The sequence below is a fragment of the Hyperolius riggenbachi genome, chromosome 2 (genome assembly GCF_040937935.1).
Source record: "Hyperolius riggenbachi isolate aHypRig1 chromosome 2, aHypRig1.pri, whole genome shotgun sequence".
In the NCBI taxonomy this organism is placed as follows: Eukaryota; Metazoa; Chordata; class Amphibia; order Anura; family Hyperoliidae; genus Hyperolius; species Hyperolius riggenbachi.
The window spans coordinates 574,884,520-574,909,840 of record NC_090647.1 but is presented as its reverse complement, the minus strand read 5'-3'; the positions used below and the strand labels follow the sequence as shown (position 1 = coordinate 574,909,840).

The window sequence follows — 25,321 nt, the reverse complement described above, 5'->3', positions numbered from 1 at the left end:
CCCACATTGAGTCCAATACATAACTGGGACAGCACAGTTTTCAACCCTGACACCTCAGAAATTATTTTTTTACAACAAAAAATAGCTATTGTAGTGGCGTAATAGCTAGTGACGTATGGCAGCAGCGAATAATTCTGTGGACCCTGGCAGTGGAAGCACAGACAACAGGAGGTGAAAGCAGGAGGAGGAGTAACATGTGGCAGTAGGCAATAATAGGCCATTGCACCTAGCGTTGGTACCACGGCTGTAAATATAACACCGAGAAAACAGCAGGAGGTTCCAGCGGTTGTGAAGCCCACATTGTGTCCAATACACAATTGTGACAGCACAGTTTTCAACCCAGACACGTCTAAATTTTTTATTTTTTTTAAACAACAACAAAATATATAACTATTGTAGTGGCGTAATAGCTAGTGGCGCATGGCAGCAGCGCATAATTCGGTGGACCCTGGCGGTGGCAGCACAGACAGCAGGAGGTTAAATGCAGCAGCAGGAAGAGGAGTGACGAATGGCAGCAGGCAATAATAGGCCATGGCACCTAGCAGTGATACCACAGCACAAACAAAAATAAACAACTGTGATGTTCCAGGAAGTGGTTGTACAGCCGCAGTTGGGCTCTCCCCACTACTTGGATAGCACAGTTTGCATCCCAGACACCTTAGAATTTTTTTTTTTTTTTTTTGCACAATTACAGTAGTAGCAATTTTGATGGTGTAATAGCTAGTGGCAGCAGTGCATAATAGAGTGGACCCTGGCGGTGGGAACACAGACAGCAGGAAGTTAAATGCAACAGCAGGAGGAGTAACATACATGGCAGCAGGCAACATAGGCCATGACACCTAGAGGTGGCACCACAGCACCTAAAAAAAAAAACAGGCCAAAAATAGCAGGAGACTGAAGGTTGGTGTGCAATAAAACATTCCCAGCCACCTCATGTCCCCCTCTCGCCGACAGCAGGGTCCAGGAACGTGCCTTCAGTCCAGGCCTGGCTGATCTTTAGGAAGGTGAGTCTGTCCACAGACTCTGGGGACAGACGAGAGTGCTTCTCCGTGACCACGTCACCGGCCACACTGAAGCACCTCTCAGACAGCACACTGGAAAGGGGGCAAGCCAGGACTTCCAGGGCATACTGCGCCAGCTCCCTCCAGATCTCCAAGCGCTTGACCCAGTACTCCATGGGGTTCACAGGGGCCTCGGTGTCAAGCCCGCTGAAGGACCCCATGTAGTCTCCATGGAGAGGGAGGCAACTCCCTCTCCGGAGTTGCCATCCGGAGTCTGCAACTCCCTTGTTTGCTGCTCAGGGTCTCCAGCAGGCAGGAACTGACCCACCTTCCCATTCAGCCATGGGACCAGGATCATGCTGATCCAGATGTCCTCCCGAGCACGCATCTGCTTCACCCTGGGGTCCCTGCGCAGGCACCGCAGCATGTGTGCTGCCATGGGGAACAGATTGGACACAGCAAAGAGATCAGGGTCGTCAGCAACGCTGTCCTCTGGCCTCATCCTGCCCTCTCCACCCTCGCACCACTGCAGCTGCGCTCTGCTGTTCCCCCTCATCAGCAACGTCAGGGACCTCCTCCTCCAACAACTTAAAGTCCTCCTCAGAGGTGGACTGCGCAGTCGCCTACTGATCCAGCTGGGTCAGGACCTCCTCTCCCTCTTCCATCAGATCAAACAGGGCACCCACTGGCAGAGGGTTGCCCATTCCCGGCTCACCATGTTGGTTCCCTGCAGGAAGGGAGCCAACACCAAGCACACCGCTGCATCTGCCCCCACTGTGCGTTGGTGAGGACCTGGAGGCTAGTGGTGCCGGAAACATTGGCATCAACGATGTGACGGCTGACGGCCCTCCTCTGCTCAACCAGCCGCTCCAACATCGCCAGGGTGGAATTCCAGCGAGCTGGTACATCAATGACAAGCCGGTGTAGTGGCAGGCCCTTGCGCTGCTGCAGGTCGGTTAGGTTTGCTGAGGCACCAGCGGAGCAGCGGGAATGGCGCACAATTTTCCTAGCCGCTTCCAACAGATTGTCCATCCCCTGGTAGGTGCGCAGGAACGTCTGCACCACCAGGTTCAGGACGTAGGCTAAGCAGGGGACGTGGGTCAAGTGTCCCCTGGTGATGGCAGACAGCAGGTTGGCCGCATTGTTGGACACCACCAATCCAAATCTGAGGCCTCTGGGGGTCAGCCACCTCTTCTCCTGCTCCCTGAGGTTGAGAAGAACTTTGGCTGCCGTCAGTTTGGTCTTCCCCAGGCTGACCATCTCCAGCAGTGCTTGGCTGTGGCGGGCCTTCACGCTGCTGCTGAGGCAGGAACACTTGGCAGCAGGTGTGCCGGAGGAGAGACCTGGATCAGAGGAGCCTGCTGCATCTCCCCTGACCCCACGGGGTGGCACCACCCACTGGGCTGCTGCTGTGCCCGATGATGGACCTGCTGCTGCTGCTTCCTCACCCACTTCCACCAGGCTGACCCAGTGAGCCGTGAAGGACAGGTAGCGGTCTATCCTGAAACGGCTGCTCCAGGAGTCCATGGTGACATGGACCTGCTCGCTCATGGCATGATTAAGCATATGGGCCACATTCGCCAACACAAACTGGTGCAGTGCTGGGATCGCTGTGCGGGAGAAGTAGTGGTGGCTGGGGATACGCCACTCCGGGATCCCATACTGCAGCAGCGCTCTCATGTCACTGCCCTCCTGCACAAAGGAGTATGGCAGGAGCTGGGAGCACATGGCCCGGGCAAGCAACTCGTTCAGCACCCGGATGCACCTGTGGCCGGGAGGCAGCACCTTGGTCACACTGGGAAAGGACTGGCTGAGCAGGGTCTGGCGGCGTTTGCCTGCATGGGAGGATGAGGAGGCAACTGTGGAGGGAACAGAGGAGGCCACTGAGGACTGGCTGCCCGAACCAGCCTCAATCGTGACAGGAGTGACAGAGTGCGCGGGGGGGGGGGGGCAGTGCGTTTCTGCGCTCCTGCTGCTGATGCTGGATGAGCAGGAGATCTGGATGCTGCTGTTGAAGGCTGTGCAGTGGGTCTCCTGCTCTGACCACTGCCTGCGCCACTGTCCTTCGCCCTCTGAAACTCCTGGAAGTCATGAAAATGCCTGGTCTGCAAGTGGGTCTGCAGGCTCGAGGTACCCATCTTGGCCGTATCACGACCTCTGCTTAGGCTGGCCCTGCAACTGTTGCAAATTGCACGGTTCTCATCCGTGTCACACACATGGAAATAACGCCAGATTGTGGATGTGAACTGCCCCCTCCGGCTTGAGGGCTGAGCTTTTCTCCCTGTGGCTGGAGGTTGACTGGTGCGGGTGGTGGTGGTAGCGGCTGAAGCAGCAGGCTGTGGCTCCTGCCTTCCATGCCCTCCGTTGGCCCTGCCCCCAGTTGCCATGCTGCTGCACTTCTGTGCCAGAGCCACCTCCTCCTCCTCCGAGCTGCCTTCACCCAACTGTGGCACATAGGGACGGTCCTGCACATCATCATCATCATCATGGGGTCGACGTGACCTCAAGCGGTGGTGGCGGGTGGCTGCTGCTGGTGGTGGCACTGGTCTCGCTGGAGGTCTGGCTGGAACCGGTGGCCTGCTGCCTGACTCTTCTCAATGGGCCGGCGACGACGACCCATCTCAAAGATGGGCGCAACACTGTGCTGCTGCACCTCTGCTCCCTCCTCCGCAACTGCGGCCAGTGGCTGGCGGCGGACCAGTCACAGACCTGCCGGCAGTGGTGGCAGCAATGGTGCCGCCTCTCCTGGTGGTGCCTCTACCTCTGCCAGTCATTGTACAATAATATACAAAAACAATAAGAAAGACAAAAACAAAAAAAACATATATATATATATATATATATATATATATATATATATATATATATATATATATGTATAGGGCGGGAATTGGGTGTAAACTTTAATAAAGAGGGGTGGGATGGTGAAAAAAAAATTAGTTTTTTTTTTTTTTTTTTCTACTAGTCACTCAGTCACAAAGCATGAATGATAACAGGTACTTCACTTCACTGCCAGTGACAGTAAATAAACTACAAGCTCAACACTTAACTGAGAAAAGAGTGACAGTCAGTGACACTAAGACTGTCTGTCACACTCACAAAATACAGGCAGCAGTCAGAAACACAGAGGCTGCCTGGCTGGATACTGTACTAAGTATACAACTAACAGTAGTCCATAACTAACTAGAGTGACAGACAGTGACAATAAAAGACTGTCTGCAGTGGCGTAGCTAAGGAGCTGTGGGCCCCGATGCAAGTTTTAGAATGGGGCCCCCCAAGCACTCTATACATAACAATTGCTACTGCGCACCAAAACCTGCCAATGTCAACTACAGTGTCAGAGGTGCAAGAAGGGGATGGGGAACAGTTTGTTAATGATTACCACTGTTCACAGTATCTATAAAAGTGATTATTATGAGCACATGACCAATAGAGAGCTAATACTGTATTTGAGGGAGGGCCCTTTGGGGCCCCTCTGGCCCAAGGGCCCTGATGCGGTCGCTACCTCTGCACCCCCTATTGCTACGCCCCTGACTGTCTGTCACACAATCAATACAGGCAGATGCAGCAGTCAGATATAATCACACAGATGCTGGCCTGCCTGCTAAGTAACTAGTACTGCAGCTGCTAGTCTAACACTAAATCAACTGACAGTACAAATGTGAACTAACTGCACAACAACTATTAATCCCTAACTTACCTACAGGCTAGTAGGCTAAGGCTGCCCTAGGCTAGCAGGCCATAGCCTGCACATAGACCTAACACTAGCCTAGCACAGTATACAGTATATACAGTATATACACTACACTAGCTAACTGAACTATAACACTCAAATCACTATCTATAAATCAGTACAATAAATGTGTTGGGAATGTGTAAATATACAAAACCGCTGTGTTAGACACAAGAAAAGCACTTGCTCAGACGAACAGCCGCACTGGAGATGCTCTCAGTACCACAGAGTCACAAGCAAGGACGAGATCCTCAAGATGGCCGCCGCTTTATATAGAGGAGGGAGGGCCAGGGTCCCCTCCTCTGATTGGTTGCTAGGGCCTCGGCTGGGGGCCTTCTGATTGGCCCAATGACGTCATCCCCTGGATACCGCACATCATCCGGATTCGTGATCACAGATTAACCCGTGATCACGGCCGGAATTAGAGTGCAATCATGGGTGCACCTGAATTCAGACCCGTGATCGTTATCAATCATGGGATCCGAATACCGAGCCCGTGATTGTGTAAATCTAAAATGTTAGTGGCGCGCAGCTGCGGACGACGGGAAACCCAGCTACACCCAGTGACATACTGCATGTCCAGCAAAGAGGACGTCACGGATGGGGAGGGGCCCCACAGAGTCACAGAGCGGGGAGTATGTAACGGGGCCAGTACGTCACAAGGGTGGGTGGGCGGGGAGTACGTCATGGGGAGGGGCCTCACAGTCACAGAGCAGGGAGTATGTAACGGGGCCAGTACGTCACAAGGGTGGGTGGGCGGGGAGTACGTCATGGGGAGGGGCCTCACAGGGGAGGGGAGTACCTCACAGAGTCACCGAGCGGGGAGTATGTCACAGAGGTCGGGGAAGGGACGTCAGAGAGCGGGAAGGGGGGAGTATGTCACTGAGGTGGGGGGGAGGGGAGGACATCAGAGTGAGAAGGGGGGAGTATGTCACAGAGGTGGGGGGGAGGACGTCAGAGAGCGGGAAGGGGGGAGTATGTCACTGAGGTAGGGGGGACGTCAGAGCAGGAAGGGGGGAGTATGTCACTGAGGTGGGGGGAGGACGTCAGAGCGGGAAGGGGGGGTATGTCACTGGGGTGGGGGGGGAGGGAACAGGGTGGTCCATTTATATGGATACACCTTAATAAAATGGGAATGGTTGGTGATATTAACTTCCTGTTTGTGGCACATTAGTATATGTGAGGGGGGAAACTTTTCAAGATGGGTGGTGACCATGGCGGCCATTTTGAAGTCGGCCATTTTGAATCCAACTTTTGTTTTTTCAATAGGAAGAGGGTCAAGTGACACATCAGACTTATTGGGAATTTCACAAGAAAAACAATGGTGTGCTTGGTTTTAACGTAACTTTATTCAGTCATGAGTTATTTACAAGTTTCTCTTTGTGTACAGCCATTGACATGTCGCCGAGATTAACAGATGAGGAGTGGATAGAAATTGTGGTGATATCTGGTGAATGCAGTTACATAGTTACATAGTTATTTTGGTTGAAAAAAGACATACGTCCATCGAGTTCAACCAGTACAAAGTACATCTCCAGCCTGCACCCTCACATATCCCTGTTGATCCAGAGGAAGGCGAAAAAACCCTTACAAGGCATGGTCCAATTAGCCCCAAAAGGGAGAAAAATTCCTTCCTGACTCCAGATGGCAATCAGATAAAATCCCTGGATCAACATCATTAGGCATTACCTAGTAATTGTAGCCATGGATATCATTCAACGCAAGGAAAGCATCTAAGCCCCCTTTAAATGCAGGTATAGAGTTTGCCATAACTACTTCCTGTGGCAATGCATTCCACATCTTAATCACTCTTACTGTAAAGAACCCTTTCCTAAATAAATGGCTAAAACGTTTTTCCTCCATGCGCAGATCATGTCCTCTAGTCCTTTGAGAAGGCCTAGGGACAAAAAGCTCATCTGCCAAGCTATTATATTGCCCTCTGATGTATTTATACATGTTAATTAGATCTCCTCTAAAGCGTCTTTTCTCTAGACTAAATAAACCCAGTTTATCTAACCTTTCTTGGTAAGCGAGACGTTCCATCCCACGTATCAATTTTGTTGCTCGTCTCTGCACCTGCTCTAAAACTGCAATATCTTTCCTGTAATGTGGTGCCCAGAACTGAATTCCATATTCCAGATGTGGCCTTACTAGAGAGTTAAACAGGGGCGATATTATGCTAGCATCTCGAGTTTTTATTTCCCTTTTAATGCATCCCAAAATTTTGTTAGCTTTAGCTGCAGCGGCTTGGCATTGAGTACGATTATTTAACTTGTTGTCGATGAGTACTCCTAAGTCCTTCTCCAAGTTTGATGTCCCCAACTGTATCCCATTTATTTTGTATGGTGCTAGACCATTGGTACGACCAAAATGCATGACTTTACATTTTTCAACATTGAATTTCATCTGCCATTTATGTGCCCATATAGCCATCCTATCCAGATCCTGTTGCAATATGACACTATCTTCCTGAGAGTTGATGATTCTGCACAATTTTGTATCATCTGCAAAAATAGCAACATTGCTCACTACTGCATCTACTAGGTCATTAATAAATAAATTGAAGAGCACTGGACCCAGTACAGACCCCTGTGGGACCCCACTGCTAACAGTCTCCCATTTTGAGTACAATCCATTGACCACAACTCTTTGTTTTCTGTCCATTAGCCAGTTCCCTATCCATGCACACAGACTCTTCCCCAGTCCTTGCATCCTCAACTTTTGCACCAGACTTTTGTGGGGAACAGTGTCGAAGGCCTTTGCAAAGTCCAAGTATATCACATCTACAGCATTCCCAATATTCATATTAGCATTCACTACCTCATAAAAGCTGAGCATGTTAGTCAAACAGGACCTGTCTTTAGTAAACCCATGTTGATGCTGAGAAATAAGATTATTTTCTACTATGAAGTCATGTATAGTATCTCTTAGTAACCCCTCAAATAGTTTGCATACAACTGATGTTAAGCTTACAGGTCTATAATTTCCTGGATCTGATTTTTTGCCCTTGTTAAATAATGGGAAAACGTGGGCTGTACGCCAATCCACTGGGACTCTGCCAGTTGCAAGAGAGTCACAAAAGATAAGATAAAGGGGTTTATCTATAACTGAACTTAATTCCCTTAGGACCCGAGGATGCATGCCATCCGGGCCAGGTGCCTTGTCTATTTTTAATTTATTTAGTCTTGCCTTCACTTCTTCCTGCGTTAAGTATTTAATATTACAGTTGGAAGATTGAGACTCTTCTGCCTATGTAATTTGCAACAGTGCGGTTTCCTTTGTAAAGACAGAAGCAAAGAAAGCATTTAATAACTCTGCCTTACCTTGGTCATCCACCATTGAGTTCCCACCCTCATCCTTTAGGAGTCCTATACAGTCAACCTTTCTTTTTTTAGAGTTGATGTACTTGTAAAACTTTTTTTGGGTTAGATTTGATATCCCTGGCGATTTGATTTTCAGCTTCGATCTTTGCCAGCCTAATTTCTTTTTTACAATTTTTATTGCACTCCTTATAATTGCTTAGTGCAGCCTCGGTCCCCTCCTGTGCACCTAACGCAAGGCCTGGTGCTCTTCGATGTGGACGTCAGAGAGTAGGCATCACGGACGCCAGAGTGAGCTGCACAACGCGGCTCACTCTGGCGTCCGTGTTGCCGTGATGCGTACTCTTGGACGCATGCGGCATCACGTGGTCCCGCCGGCCAATCGCCGCACAGAGCGGCCGCTCCAAGAAATTAACACTGCACGTCACAACGTGCAGTGAATATTAATTAGCCATGTGCCTGGCTGCTCTCCGCTCCTCCCCAACATTACTGAGCATGTGCAAACAGTCTAACGCGGCTTAAGCCGCTGTAACGCTATAGTATGCTGCACTTTCTGAAGAACGTGCAGCGTTACATGTAACGCAATGTGGGCAGTGTGAACAGCCCCATTGACTTTGTATTGCTGTGAGTTGGGGAGCATTACAGGCTGCACTAACGTGCGCCTGTAACGTCCCTGTGTGGAAGCAGCCTTAGTGGTCTTGCTGCCCCGTCGCCTATCAGTCACCAGATCAAACGTTATCATGTTGTGATCACTATTTCCCAAATGTTCTTGAACCTGCACATTTGATACATTATCTGGTCTATTAGAAATGATCAGATCCAGTAACGCATTCCCCCTAGTTGGTTCAGTTACCATTTGAGTCAAGTAATTGTCCTGTAGTGCTGCCAGAAATCTGCTGCTTTTACCAGAATGGGTAGCCTCAATACTCCAGTCAATGTCTGGAAAGTTGAAGTTGCCCATAATTATGACCTCATTTTTACTTGCAGCTTTTTCAATTTGCTGTAGTAATCGCAGTTCTGCAGCTTCATTAATATGAGGTGGTCTGTAGCATACCCCAATAAGCAATTGGCAACTTTTATTTCCACCATGAATATTTACCCAAACGGACTCCACATCTTCGCAATCTTCCTCCATCTCATCGTTGAGGACAGCTGTAAAAGAATTCTTAACAAAGAGACAAACCCCTCCACCTTTTTTCCCTGTTCTATCCCTCCTAAACACATTGTATCCTTTTAAATTAGCTATCCAGTCATGGCTTTCATCCATCCATGTCTCGGTTATTCCCACAATGTCATAGCCTTTGTCATTCAGAATGAACTCTAGTTCGTCTATTTTATTTGCAAGGCTCCGAGCATTGGTTACCATGCACTTTATAATTTTACCACCACATTTACCAATTTTGTTTACATGAAATGGGCTACTTGAAGTTTTACCAACCTTCTTACACTGTCCCCACCCCCCTCTCCACCCCCCATAATGTTAGGTTCCCACTGTCTTTTTACCTTATCTTGTCTGCATATTGAGACTTTATCCTCCCGCCTCCCCCCAGATCCTAGTTTAAAATCTCCTCCAACCGTTTAGCCATCTTCTCCCCCAATGCAGCTGCACCCTCCCCATTAAGGTGCAGCCCATCCCTGCTGTAGAACCTGTAGCCGACTGCAAAGTCTGCTCAGTTCTCCAGGAACCCAAACCCTTCCTTCCTACACCAATTTCTCAGCCACTTATTTAACTCCCTAAGCTCCCTCTGTCTCTCAGATGTAGCACGTGGCACTGGCAGTATTTCAGAAAACACCACCTTGGAGGTCCTTGCTTTAATCTCCAAGTACCTGAAAATAATTTTTGAGGACCTTCTATCTCCCACTAACTTTGTCATTGGTGCCAATGTGTACCATGACAGCCGGGTCTTCCCCAGCCCCACCCAATAATCTGTCAATTCTTTCCGCTACATGCCGAACCCGAGCACCCGGGAGACAACAGACTGTACGGCATTCGCGGTTTCTTCGACAGATTACCCTATCTGTGCGCCTAATAATTGAATCCCCTACCACCAGTACCTAGACAAGAAGAGTTGTGACTGGGCACACCATCTAAGGCAGGGTGCTTGGTATTGTGGTATAGGCAGACCACCAAAGTATAAGTCCAGAATTCAAGTATACCAGCACTCCAGTTTTCTCAAAGATTCACGCTCTTTTATTGAGCTAACATATCCACAGACATGACCGACAATTGTTTCGGGGCCTCGCAGGGTCCCCCTTTCTCAAGGCGTATGTGGTTACAATCAGACTTCAAAACACAAATAATATATACATCACTAATCCCCTCTGTCCCCACCCCAAACCATAGTGAAAAGGTGATGTCATCTCCTCTGCTCAAAACAACAACACATACCTATCTTGTCAGTTATCTGCTCATCTATGCCATAGACAATCATGCTTTAGTCTCCAGTATACACAGTGTTACTAAGTATTGCATATCTACCTGTCCCAGCGTCTCATCGCGGTGCCCCTGTTGCAATCCATGCTGATTAGTCCCACAATTCAAATGTAAACATCCATCGGGGAGCCGTTGCTAGTCATGACTGACAGCTCCATGCGTTCCTAATCCCGTATCGGGCTATCGTTCGCGCCGCTGGCCACGCCCCCCCACTTCGTGACTGGTTACTGCCATCAGACCAATCACTCTGCGGCATGACACTGTCGCCCGGCAACCGGAGCCGCAAGGAGTCATGGGATTGACTCCAGCGTGTCACGCTGTTGCCAGGCTGCGCTCATGTAGCTCACGTGGGGCTAGAAGCTACGGTGTCTCATCCACCTCCTATTAAGGTATCAACAGTGACACCCGGTGGTGGAAAAAAGTGCTTGCACCCAGTAGTGAAAAACAAGCATGCCATAAATACGTCGCACCTGCGTTAACGACCCCTAGAGGCAACAAAAATACAACAACTAGATACGTTGTTTCCAATGACCTGCCATCTAGTGGGCAAAATTGGATGGAAACTGACCACGTGATCTCCTGGTCAGCTGATACCCAGACTTCCTGTTCCTGGCTTCTCTGCACTCCACCAGTGGCTCCAATCCCAGTAGCAGTGAAGGCAAACAGCAGCACTTCCTGGTTGAGGGAAAATGAGCAGAAATAGTGTACACTGTGCGCTTAAAGAAGCCACGCAGGGGGTAAGTGATAACACCAGCTTGTCCCTGGATATCGGGATTACAGCAAGATTTATGCACAGAAAGAGGTACCATCCACCACACACACGGCTGGAAGAGGTACTGTATTGCTCCTTATGCTCACTATATCGGCTGACCTGACTTGTTGAGACATCACTGCACCTGCAGGAATAGCCATCCACTGTCCATTAGTGCGCTTAGGTACATTGTTGCTTTCACTAACCCACATTGGATAAATCCCTGCAAGACTGCTGAAACAAAAGAATTGATGGTATGGTGTAGTATACGGGGTACAAAGATAGTGGGGCCATTCTTCATCAATGGAAACCTCAAGGCCACTGGATATGTGAAATTGCTACATGATGATGTGTTTCCCTCCTTATGCACTGAAGCTGGCACGTTCCTTGAGTTTTTCCAGCAAGATGGTGCACCACCACATTATGGGTGTCAGGTCCGAGCATTCCTAGATGAACAGTTTCCTGTAAAGGGGATTGGTCGTCGTGGGCCAGTTGAATGGCCCCCAACGTCTCCCGATCTGACCCACTTACACTTTTATCTTTGGGGTCATCTGAAGGCAATTGTCTATGCTGTGAAGATACGAGATGTGCAGCACCTGAAACTACGGATACTGGAAGCCTGTGCTGGCATTTCTCCTGCGGTGTTGCTATCAGTGTGTGAAGAGTGGTAGAAGAGGGTACAGATACTGGAAGCCTGTGCTAGCATTTCTCCTGCGGTGTTGCTATCAGTGTGTGAAGAGTGGGAGAAGGGGGTATGGATACTGGAAGCCTGTGCTGGCATTTCTCCTGCGGTGTTGCTATCAGTGTGTGAGGAGTGGGAGAAGAGGGTACGGATACTGGAAGCCTGTGCTAGCATTTCTCCTGCGGTGTTGCTATCAGTGTGTGAAGAGTGGGAGAAGAGGGTACGGATACTGGAAGCCTGTGCTGGCATTTCTCCTGCGGTGTTGCTATCAGTGTGTGAAGAGTGGGAGAAGGGGGTACGGATACTGGAAGCCTGTGCTGGCATTTCTCCTGCGGTGCTGCTATCAGTGTGTGAGGAGTGGGAGAAGAGGGTATGGATACTGGAAGCCTGTGCTGGCATTTCTCCTGCAGTGTTGCTATCAGTGTGTGAAGAGTGGGGGAAGAGGGTACGGATACTGGAAGCCTGTGCTAGCATTTCTCCTGCAGTGTTGCTATCAGTGTGTGAGGAGTGGGAGAAGAGGGTACGGATACTGGAAGCCTGTGCTGGCATTTCTCCTGCAGTGTTGCTATCAGTGTGTGAAGAGTGGGAGAAGAGGGTACGGATACTGGAAGCCTGTGCTGGCATTTCTCCTGCGGTGTTGCTATCAGTGTGTGAGGAGTGGGAGAAGAGGGTACGGATACTGGAAGCCTGTGCTGGCATTTCTCCTGCGGTGTTGCGATCAGTGTGTGAAGAGTGGGAGAAGAGGGTACGGATACTGGAAGCCTGTGCTGGCATTTCTCCTGCGGTGTTGCTATCAGTGTGTGAGGAGTGGGAGAAGAGGGTACGGATACTGGAAGCCTGTGCTGGCATTTCTCCTGCGGTGTTGCTATCAGTGTGTGAGGAGTGGGAGAAGATGGTACAGATACTGGAAGCCTGTGCTAGCATTTCTCCTGCGGTATTGCTATCAGTGTATGAGGAGTGGGAGAAGAGGGTACAGATACTGGAAGCCTGTGCTGGCATTTCTCTTGCGTTGTTGCTATCAATGTGTGAAGAGTGGGAGGAGAGGGTACGGATACTGGAAGCCTGTGCAGACATTTCTCCTGCGGTGTTGCTATCAGTGTGTGAAGAGTGGGAGAAGAGGGTACAGATGCTGGAAGCTTGTGCTGGCATTTCTCCTGCGGTGTTGCTATCAGTGTGTGAAGAGTGGGAGAAGAGGGTACGGATACTGGAAGCCTGTGCTGGCATTTCTCCTGCGGTGTTGCTATCAGTGTGTGAAGAGTGGGAGAAGAGGGTACGGATACTGGAAGCCTGTGCTAGCATTTCTCCTGTGGTGTTGCTATCAGTGTGTGAAGAGTGGGAGGAGAGGGTACGGATACTGGAAGCCTGTGCAGGCATTTCCCCTGCGGTGTTGCTATCAGTGTGTGAAGAGTGGGAGAAGAGGGTACGGATACTGGAAGCCTGTGCTAGCATTTCTCCTGCGGTGTTGCTATCAGTGTGTGAAGAGCGGGAGAAGAGGGTACGGATACTGGAAGCCTGTGCTGGCATTTCTCCTGCGGTGTTGCTATCAGTGTGTGAAGAGTGGGAGAAGAGGGTACGGATACTGGAAGCCTGTGCTGGCATTTCTCCTGCAGTGTTGCTATCAGTGTGTGAAGAGTGGGAGAAGAGGGTACAGATACTGGAAGCCTGTGCTAGCATTTCTCCTGCGGTGCTGCTATCAGTGTATGAAGAGTGGGAGAAGAGGTTACGGATACTGGAAGCCTGTGCTAGCATTTCTCCTGCGGTGTTGCTATCAGTGTGGGAAGAGTGGGAGAAGAGGGTACGGATGCTGGAAGCCTGTGCTGGCATTTCTCCTGCAGTGTTGCTATCAGTGTGTGAGGAGTGGGAGAAGAGGGTACGGATACTGGAAGCCTGTGCTAGCATTTCTCCTGCGGTGTTGCTATCAGTGTGGGAAGAGTGGGAGAAGAGGGTATGGATGCTGATAGCCTGTGCTAGCATTTCTCCTGCGGTGTTGCTATCAGTGTGTGAGGAGCGGGAGAAGAGGGTACGGATACTGGAAGCCTGTGCTAGCATTTCTCCTGCGGTGTTGCCATCAGTGTGTGAGGAGTGGGAGAAGAGGGTACGGATACTGGAAGCCTGTGCTGGCATTTCTCCTGCGGTGTTGCTATCAGTGTGTGAAGAGTGGGAGAAGAGGGTACGGATACTGGAAGCCTGTGCTAGCGTTTCTCCTGCGGTGTTGCTATCAGTGTGTGAAGAGTGGGAGAAGAGGGTACGGATACTGGAAGCCTGTGCTGGCATTTCTCCTGTGGTGTTGCTATCAGTGTGTGAGGAGTGGGAGGAGAGGGTACGGATACTGGAAGCCTGTGCTGGCATTTCTCCTGCGGTGTTGCTATCAGTGTGTGCAGATTGGGAGAAGAGGGTACGGATACTGGAAGCCTGTGCTGGCATTTCTCCTGTGGTGTTGCTATCAGTGTGTGAGGAGTGGGAGGAGAGGGTACGGATACTGGAAGCCTGTGCTGGCATTTCTCCTGCGGTGTTGCTATCAGTGTGTGAGGAGTGGGAGAAGAGGGTACGGATACTGGAAGCCTGTGCTGGCATTTCTCCTGCGGTGTTGCTATCAGTGTGTGAGGAGTGGGAGGAGAGGGTACGGATACTGGAAGCCTGTGCTGGCATTTCTCCTGCAGTGTTGCTATCAGTGTGTGAGGAGTGGGAGAAGAGGGTACGGATACTGGAAGCCTGTGCTAGCATTTCTCCTGCGGTGTTGCTATCAGTGTGTGAAGAGTGGGAGAAGAGGGTACGGATACTGGAAGCCTGTGCTGGCATTTCTCCTGTGGTGTTGCTATCAGTGTGTGAGGAGTGGGAGGAGAGGGTACGGATACTGGAAGCCTGTGCTGGCATTTCTCCTGCGGTGTTGCTATCAGTGTGTGCAGATTGGGAGAAGAGGGTACGGATACTGGAAGCCTGTGCTGGCATTTCTCCTGTGGTGTTGCTATCAGTGTGTGAGGAGTGGGAGGAGAGGGTACGGATACTGGAAGCCTGTGCTGGCATTTCTCCTGCAGTGTTGCTATCAGTGTGTGAGGAGCGGGAGGAGAGGGTACGGATACTGGAAGCCTGTGCTAGCATTTCTCCTGCGGTGTTGCTATCAGTGTGTGAAGAGTGGGAGAAGAGGGTACGGATACTGGAAGCCTGTGCTGGCATTTCTCCTGCGGTGTTGCTATAAGTGTGTGAGGAGTGGGAGAAGAGGGTACAGATACTGGAAGCCTGTGCTAGCATTTCTCCTGCGGTGTTGCTATCAGTGTGTGAGGAGTGGGAGAAGAGGGTACAGATACTGGAAGCCTGTGCTGGCATTTCTCCTGCGGTGTTGCTATCAGTGTGTGAGGAGTGGGAGAAGAGGGTACGGATACTGGAAGCCTGTGCTGGCATTTCTCCTGCGGTGTTGCTATCAGTGTGTGAGGAGCGGGAGGAGAGGGTACGGATACTGGAAGCCTGTGCTGGCATTTCTCCTGCGGTGTTGCTATCAGTGTGTGAGGAGTGGGAGAAGAGGGTACGGATACTGGAAGCCTGTGCTGGCATTTCTCCTGCGGTGTTGCTATCAGTGTGTGAGGAGCGGGAGGAGAGGGTACGGATACTGGAAGCCTGTGCTGGCATTTCTCCTGCGGTGTTGCTATCAGTGTGTGAAGAGTGGGAGAAGAGGGTTGCATTGACAATCCAACACAATGGGCAGCACATTGAACACATTTTATAAGTGGTCAAAAACTTGTAAATAACTCATGAAAGAATAAAGTTACGTTAAAACCAAGCACACCATTGTTTTTCTTGTGAAATTCCCAATAAGTCTGATGTGTCACATGACCCTCTTTCTATCGAAAAAACTAAAGTTGGATTCAAAATGGCCGACTTCAAAATGGCCGCCATGGTCACCACCCATCTTGAAAAGTTCCCCCCCCTCACATATACTAATGTGCCACCAACAGGAAGTTAATATCAGCAACCATTCCCATTTTATTCAGGTGTATCCATATAAATGGCCCACCCTCTACATCAGAGAGCAGGGAGTACATCACAGGGGGCGGGGCCGTATGTCACAGAGGTGGCAAGGTGTACATCAGAGAGTGGGAAGGGGGGAGTATGTCACAGAGTGGTGGGGGGTGTACGTTACACAGCGGGGGGCGAGGACATCATGGAGCGGGGGGGGTGTACGTCACAGACCGGGGGGCGGGGCTATGCATATGACCTGCTGGCGGCGCACTCTGCTGCAGGGTCATTTTTGTGTATTTTTGGCATTGCAGTGTGATGTGACTCACTCCGCTGAAATTAGATGTAAAAGGGGCCTCAATCAGCGCTCTCACAATTCCATATATTGCAGCAATTAAGGAGCACAGATTATCCATATCATATTGCTCTAGACTCCAGCCTGCCTTTCCTTTCATGCCTAAACAGTCATGTGTAGCAAAAGATTCCAATAACAAGAGGAAAACATATGGATGGACAGAATAACAGTATTCTCATTGCACATGAAGTGGACATAAAATACCAATCAAAAATCTATATACAGCGGGTTGCAAAAGTATTTGGCCCCCTTGAAGTTTTCCACATTTTGTCATATTACTGCCACAAACAGGAATCAATTTTATTGGAATTCCACGTGAAAGACCAAAACAAAGTGGTGTACATGTGAGAAGTGGATCGAAAATCATACATCATTCCAAATTTTTTTTACAAATCAATAACTGCAAAGTGGGGTGTGCATAATTATTCGCCCCCCTGAGTCAATACTTTGTAGAACCACCTTTTGCTGCAATTACAGCTGCCAGTCTTTTAGGGTATGTCTCTACCAGCTTTGCACATCTAGAGACTGAAATCCTTGCCCATTCTTCTTTGCAAAACAGCTCCAGCTCAGTCAGATTAGATGGACAGCGTTTGTGAACAGCAGTTTTCAGATCTCGCCACAGATTCTCGATTGGATTTAGATCTGGACTTTGACTGGGCCATTCTAACACATGGATATGTTTTGTTTTAAACCATTCCATTGTTGCCCTGGCTTTATGTTTAGGGCCATTGTCCTGCTGGAAGGTGAACCTCCGCCCCAGTCTCAAGTCTTCTGCAGTCTCCAAGAGGTTTTCTTCCAAGATTGCCCTGTATTTGGCTCCATCCATCTTCTCATCAACTCTGACCAGCTTCCCTGTCCCTGCTGAAGAGAAGCACCCCTAGAGCATGATGCTGCCACCACCATATTTGACAGCAGGGATGGTGTGTTCAGAGTGATGTGCTGTGTTAGTTTTCTGCCACACATAGCGTTTTGCATCTTGGCCAAAAAGTTCCATTTTGATCTCATCTGACCAGAGCACCTTCTTCCACATGGTTGCTGTGTCCCCCACATGGCTTGTGGCAAACTGCAAACTGGACTTCTTAAGCTTTCTGTTAACAAACTTGGAAGAAAACCTCTTGGAGTCTGCAAAAGACTTGAGACTGAGGTGGAGGTTCACCTTCCCGCAGGACAACGACCCTAAACATAAAGCCAGGGCAACAATAGAATGGTTTAAAACAAAACATATCCATGTGTTAGAATGGCCCTGCCAAAGTCCAGATCTAAACCCAATCAAGAATCTGTGGCAAGATCTGAAAACTGCTGTTCACAAATGCTGTCCATCTAATCTGACTGAGCTGGAGTTGTTTTGCATAGAAGAATGGGCAAGGATTTCAGTCTCTAGATGTGCAAAGCTGGTAGAGACATACCCTAAAAGACTGGCAGCTGTAATTGCAGCAAAAGGTGGGTCTACAAAGTATTGACTCGGGACTGAATAATGACGCACACCCCACTTTGCAGTTATTTATTTGTATAAAATGTTTGGAATGATGTATGATTTTTGTTCCACTTCTCACATGTACACCACTTTGTATTGGTCTTTCATGTGGAATTCCAATAAAATTGATTCATGTTTGTGGCAGTAATGTGACAAAATGTGGAAAACTTCAAGGGGGCCGAATACTTTTGCAAGCCAGTGTAGTTTTTAAATAATGCATGCTACTTTAATTAAAATCCATGTAACTTATTTGCCCGTTTTTCCTGGTTATTACACCGTTTAAATTATGTCCCTATCACAATGTTTGGCGCCAATATTTTATTTGCAAATAAAGGTGCATTTTTTTCAGTTTTGCGTCCATCCCTAATTACAAGCCCATAATTTATAAAGTAACAGTGTTATACCCTCTTGATATAAATATTTAAAGAGTTCAGTCCCTAAGGCAACTATTTATGTATTTTTTTTATTGTAATTTTTTTGAATTTTTTTTTTATTACAAAAAAAAAAATTAGTAACAATTGGGAAGTGTGGAAGTTAATGAGTTAATTTATATTGTAAAATAATGTATTTGTATATAAAATATGTTTTTAGGTGTAGTTTTTGGCCACAAGATGACCACAGTACATTTTTGTGAATTTGTCCTGTAAGCGTCGGAAGTACGCTTGCAGGAAGTTCAGGGAGGTTGGGAAATTTTTTTTTCACAATGATCGCGCTGCTTCTCATAGAAGTAACCGATCATTGCTGGGGGGCAGAGATCAACTAACGGGAATTGTTTTTCCCGTTCATTGATCTCCTGGCGAGCAGGTGGCGGCATGCGGGAGTGCGGACAGCGGTGGCAGCGGCGGGGGGTGTGTATATCTACGCTCTGGGCGGGGAACTTAAGTTCAAAGGAGCGTAGATGTACTGTACCCGGGCGGTGAAGTGGTTATGCCCTGTACTGCGATCGCTCGAGAATCGCAGCAAAATTCTGCATGCAACGTGTTTGCAATAGTTGCTCGTGGAACGTGCGCTATCAGCGGCAATCGTGGCAGTGAGATCTCTGCCGTATAGTTACAATTGCGCTAGCGCTTTAAAAATTGCCCGCCAATCACCAAATGGGTTTCCATCTTTTGTGAGAGGGATCTGAGATCTGCCTTTCATTGGCTGTCTGTAATGAGCACAACTTTCTGCAGTTCTATGTCAGGCTGATAACTAGTGGTGGTCAGTCACCTGCCAATATCTCTGAGATGGTGCAAATTGTATGCTAATTATATGCAAAGTTACGCAGCTGCTGCCTCTTGTCCGTTTTTCATCTACATAAACTTTGCATGAACTTTGAATTCTCAGCAGCTCACTGACCCTCCCTAATGATAATTGCTCCTCCCCTCAGAATTCTCTAACAGGAAGTGATGATGTTTCTCTATTTGCAGCGCGGAGTCCCGGCATCAGGAACCTCTCAGAGACTCGTCTTTCTGTATCTACAGACTGTACAACGGATGATGATGTCACTGGACAAGAGTCTCCTGCAGATATCCTGGTGACCCCAAATATTCCCCCAGACTCCCCTCATCTGTCTAACCCTGAGGGGCCTCATACCCAGCACAGCTCTCCCCCAGCTGGAGGGTCTTATTCCTGTTCCACGTGTGGGAAATGTTTTGTGCGGAAATCACAGCTTGTCATACATGAGAGATCTCACACTGGTGAGAAACCCTATTCATGTGCTGAGTGTGGGAAATGTTTTAAGTCTAAATGGGAGCTTGTCATACATGAGAGATCTCACACTGGTGAGAAGCCCTATTCATGTGCTGAGTGTGGGAAATGTTTTGTGCAGAAATCAAATCTTGTCATACATGAGAGATGTCACACTGGTGAGAAACCCTATTCATGTGCAGAGTGTGGGAAATGTTTTGTACAGAAATCACAGCTTGTCAGACATGAGAGATTTCACACTGGTGAGAACCCCTATTCATGTGCAGAGTGTGGGAAATGTTTTAAGTCTAAAGGGGAGCTTGTCAGACATGAGAGATCTCACACTGGTGAGAAACCCTATTCATGTGCAGAGTGTGGGAAATGTTTTAAGTCTAAAGGGGAGCTTGTCATACATGAGAGATGTCACACTGGAGAGAAACCCTATTCATGTGCTGAGTGTGGGAAATGTTTTGTGAAGAAATCACAGCTTGTCATACATGAGAGATGTCACACTGGTGAGAAGCCCTATTCATGTGCTGAGTGTGGGAAATGTTTTGTAAGGAAATCACAGCTTGTCATACATGAGAGATGTCACACTGGTGAGAAGCCATATTCATGTGCTGAGTGTGGGAAACGTTTTGTAGAGAAATCACAGTTTGTTAAACATGAGAGATCTCACACTGGTGAGAAGCCCTATTCATGTGCTGAGTGTGGGAAAAGTTTTGTAAGTAAATCACAGCTTGTCAGACATGAGAGGACTCACACTGGTGAGAAGCCATATTCATGTGCTGAGTGTGGGAAATGTTTTCGGTATAAAGGGGATCTTGTCCTACATGAGAGATCCCACACTGGTGAGAAGCCATATTCATGTGCTGAGTGTGGGAAATATTTTAGGTCTAAAAGGGATCTTGCCCAACATGAGAGATCTCACACTGGTGAGAAGCCCTATTCATGTGCTGAGTGTGGGAAATGTTTTGTAAGGAAGTCACATCTTGTCACGCATGAGAGACTTCACACTGGTGAGAAGCCCTATTCATGTGCTGAGTGTGGGAAATGTTTTAAGTCTAAAGGGGAGCTTGTCATACATGAGAAGTCTCACACTGTTGTAAAGCCCTATTCATGTTCTGAGTGTGGGAAATGTTTTAAGTCTAAAGGGGAGCTTGTCATACATGAGAGATCTCACACTGGTGAGAAGCCCTATTCATGTGCTGAGTGTGGGAAATGTTTTGCAAGGAAATCACATCTTGTCATACATGAGAGATCTCACACTGGTGAGAAACCCTATTCATGTGCTGAGTGTAGGAAATGTTTTAAGTCTAAAGGGGAGCTTGTCCAACATGAGCGAACTCACACTGGTGAGAACCCATATTCATGTGCTGAGTGTGGGAAATGTTTTGCACAGAAATCACATCTTGTCATACATGAGAGATCTCACACTGGTGAGAAGCCCTATTCATGTGCTGAGTGTGGGAAATGTTATGCTCAGAAATCACAACTTGTCATACATGAGAGATGTCACACTGGTGAGAAGCCCCATGCATGTGCTGAGTGTGGAAAATGGTTTCCAGATAAATCACATCTTGTCAGACATGAGAGGACTCACACTGGCGAGAAGCCCTATTCATGTGCTGAGTGTGGGAAATGTTTTGCACAGAAATCACATCTTGCCAGACATGAGCGATCTCACACTGGTGAGTAAGCTCATGCATGTGCTGAGTGTGGGAAATGTTTGCGGTGTAAAGGGGAGCTTGTCATACATGAGAGATGTCACACTGGTGAGAAGCCATATCCATGTGCTGAGTGTGGGAAATATTTTAGGTCTAAAGGTGAGCTTGTCATACATGGGAGATTTCATACTGGTGAGAAACTATGTTCATGTGCTGAGTGTGGGAAATGTTTTGTGAAGAAGTCACAACTTGTCATACATGAGAGAACTCACACTGGTGAGAAGCCCTATTCATGTGCTGAGTGTGGGAAATGTTTTGCAGATAAATCACAGCTTGTCAGACATGTGAGATCTCACGCTGGTGAGAAGCCCTATTCATGTGCTGAGTGTGGGAAATGTTTTGTGAAGAAGTCACAACTTGTCAGACATGAGAGATCTCACACTGGTGAGAAGCCCTATTCATGTGCTGAGTGTGGGAAATGTTTTGTATATAAATCACATCTTGCCAGACATGAGCGATGTCACACTGGTGGTAAGTAAGGGTTAGTGATAGCTTTGCCTCCAGTGAACCTGAAGTGGCCACAGCATACTGCTCTCCATCTCCCCAGCATAGCAGGCAGTAGGGAGGATGGAGAGGGGAGTGCAGCAGCCAATAACAGGCTGGTTCAGTTCCGCTTATCCCTCTCTCATCACTGGCAGAAGCTCTATTACTGCACTGAGTGTGGGAAATGGTTTGGCCATCAGTGGTCTTCTCCAGTGTTTGTTTTATCCCTTGCTAGAGGCACATGGCAGCATATTTACCCAGAATCCTGAGGACTCTTTCATGCTGCTCAGTGCATTGGTTTGTAAAGCAATAAAGTCCCTGAACTGAGGTGACATGATGGGATTATTATTATTTAGTATTTATATAGTGCTGACATCTTCCGCAGCGCTGTACAGAGTATATTGTCATGTCACATAACTGTCCCTCAGAGGAGCTCACAATCTAATCCCTACCATAGTCACATGTCTATATACAGTACAGACCAAAAGTTTGGACACACCTTCTCATTCAAAGAGTTTTCTTTATTTCCATGACTATGAACATTGTAGAGTCACACTGAAGGCGTCCAAACTATGAATTACCACATGTGGAAGTATAGTACATAACCAAACAGTGTGACACAACTGAAAATATGTCCTATTCTAGGTTCTGCAAAGTAGCCACCTTTTGCTTTGGTTACTGCTTTGCACATTCTTGATGATTCTCATACATTTCCCAAAATCTAAATTTTCATTCAACACTTCTTAAAGAGGACCTGTCAGCCATACTATCTCAGAAAAAAACACATATATATATGTAGATAAATGTTTAAGCTACTTACAATAACATGTATTGCACTGTCCACGTTTTGATTTGAGTGATTTTTCTACAGTAAAATAAAAGAAGAAAACCCTTCTTAGGATTTTCCATGGTGACTGTCTATTTTGAAGCCAATCCTGACATAATTTCCTCCCTTACTCTGTCTGTGTATCATTGCCCGTCCTCCTCCCAGTCATCAGACACTCCTACCCAGCTCTGCCATAGAAAGTGCATTGTCTCAGCATGAGAAATATTGGCCAATCAGATCAGAACAGAGATGTGGGAGGGGAAAACAGGAGGAAAGAGGCTTCAGCCAATCAGGCTGCATTAGTTATGTCTGAGGGGAAAGGAAAGCAGAAGAAAAGAAAACCCAGCATGCCCTGCAACTTCCTTTGTGCGGCAGATGTACCAAGTAAGAGCCAGGGAGACTGGGGAATGGTGTCTGATGGAGAAGAAAAGTAAGAGTGATTATTAGCTTGTGGATTGCCTGATTAGCATCCTTATTACTTGTTCACCAGATAAAATTATAGAATTGACTTTATGCCCGACAGTTACACTTTGAAAGCTGAGCATGTTAGTGAGACCGGACCTGTATTTAGTAAAACCAGACTGCGAACTGAAATAAGATGATTCTGTGCAATGACACAGACTGTCCCGTGTCTCAGAGTGCTAAAATATGTGAACTGTTAACCTTTTTGTCTATCTGCTGCTCTCAGATGCCCAGTTCACTGCCAGTAAAGTGTTTTATGGCTGTAATTCCGTGAGGGGTTCAGTGAGGGGTATGCTATAGTCAGACTGAGTTGCTGCATGCAAAATGTGCGTGAGGTGAAGCCGATATGAGTGTGAACAAGAAATACCGCCCTGAATTGGACGCTAACTGAAACCGATAAATATTTACTGTGGTGGTAATGATAGTAAACCATTAGTAAATTACCATTATTTTTCTAAAACTTAACCCAATCCTACTCTCTCACAGAACCCTCCCCCGATGCCTAACCATAACCACCCCCACCACACACACTCATCCTTCATAACCATCCTACCACTATGTTCTGCCATTTCCTGCCTGATGGGGGTGGTATTAACTTGGACTTCCCTGGACATTAATTTCTCCACCAGCAGAGGGCTCTGGGGACTTTACATCATCCTGAGCCTCCACCTTTCACCGGCAGGTGGCGTGTTACTGCCACCACAAAGACTTGCAGTTCCCTGTTTGGCCTCCAGATGGCTTCATTGGAACTCATTGAGATTGCTCAGTCACCACCAGCTGCATCCTGCGGTTACTAATCACTTGGTCTATTAAAGAGCAGCTGTCAGCCATACTATCTCAGAAAACCCCCCTGTATATAAATACTTGCTCTACTTACATAACATGTACAGTGGCTTTCAAAAGTATTCGGCCCCCTTGAAGTTTTCCACATTTTGTCACATTACTGCCACAAACATGAATCAATTTTATTGGAATTCCACGTGAAAGACCAATACAAAGTGGTGTGCATGTGAGAAGTGGAACGAAAATCATACATCATTCCAAACATTTTTTACAAATCAATAACTGCAAAGTGCGGTGTGCGTAATTATTCAGCCCCCTGAGTCAATACTTTGTAGAACCACCTTTTGCTGCAATTACAGCTGCCAGTCTTTTAGTGTATGTCTCTACCAGCTTTGCACATCTAGAGACTGAAATCCTTGCCCATTCTTCTTTGCAAAACAGCTCCAGCTCAGTCAGATTAGATGGACAGCATTTGTGAACAGCAGTTTTCAGATCTTGCCACAGATTCTCGATTGGATTTAGATCTGGACTTTGACTGGGCCATTCTAAAACATAGATATGTTTTGTTTTACACCATTCCATTGTTGCCCTGGCTTTATGTTTAGGGTCATTGTCCTGCTGGAAGGTGAACCTCCGTCCCAGTCTCAAGTCTTTTGCAGTCTCCAAGAGGTTTTCTTCCAAGTTTGCCCTGTATTTGGCTCCATCCATCTTCCCATCAACTCTGACCAGCTTCCCTGTCCCTGCTGAAGAGAAGCACCCCCGAGCATGATGCTGCCACCACCATACTTGACAGTCAGGATGGTGTGTTCAGAGTGATGTGCAGTGTTAGTTTTCTGCCACACATAGTGTTTTGCATTTTGGCCAAAAAGTTCAATTTTGGTCTCATCTGACCAGAGCACCTTCTTCCACATGGTTGCTGTGTCCCCCACATGGCTTGTGGCAAACTGCAAACGGGACTTCTTATGCTTTTCTGTTAACAATGCCTTTCTTCTTGCCACTCTTCCATAAAGGCAAACTTTGTACAGTGCATGACTAATAGTTGTCCTATGGACAGATTCCCCCACCTGAGCTGTAGATCTCTGCAGCTCGTCCAGAGTCACCATGGGCCTCTTGTCTGCATTTCTGATCAGCACTCTCCTTGTTCGGCCTGTGAGTTTAGGTGGATGGCCTTGTCTTGGTAGGTTTACAGTTGTGCCATACTCCTTCCATTTCTGAATGATCGCTTGAACAGTGCTCCGTGGGATGTTCAAGGCTTTGGAAATCTTTTTGTAGCATAAGCCTGCTTTAAATTTCTTAATAACTTTATCCCTGACCTGTCTGGTGTGTTCTTTGGACTTCATGGTGTTGTTGCTCCCAATATTCTCTTAGACAACCTCTGAGGCCCTCACAGAGCAGCTGTATTTGTACTGACGTTAGATTACACACAGGTTCACTCTATTTAGTCATTAGCACTCATCAGGCAATGTTTATGGGCAACTGACTGCACTCAGACCAAAGGGGGCTAAATAATTATGCACACCCCACTTTACAGTTATTTATTTGTAAGAAAAATGTTTGGAATGATGTATGATTTTTGTTCCACTTCTCACGTGTACACCACTTTGTGTTGGTCTTTCATGTGGAATTCCAATAAAATTGATTCATGTTTGTGGCAGTAATATGACAAAATGT

The 25,321-nt window shown here is 47.6% G+C and overlaps 1 pseudogene; it reads left to right on the top strand.

The window, feature by feature from the left end:
- The first annotated feature begins 3,091 nt into the window (after window positions 1-3,091).
- The window catches only part of LOC137545326 (zinc finger protein 729-like), a 139,640-nt pseudogene continuing 117,410 nt past the window's right edge, over window positions 3,092-25,321 (top strand).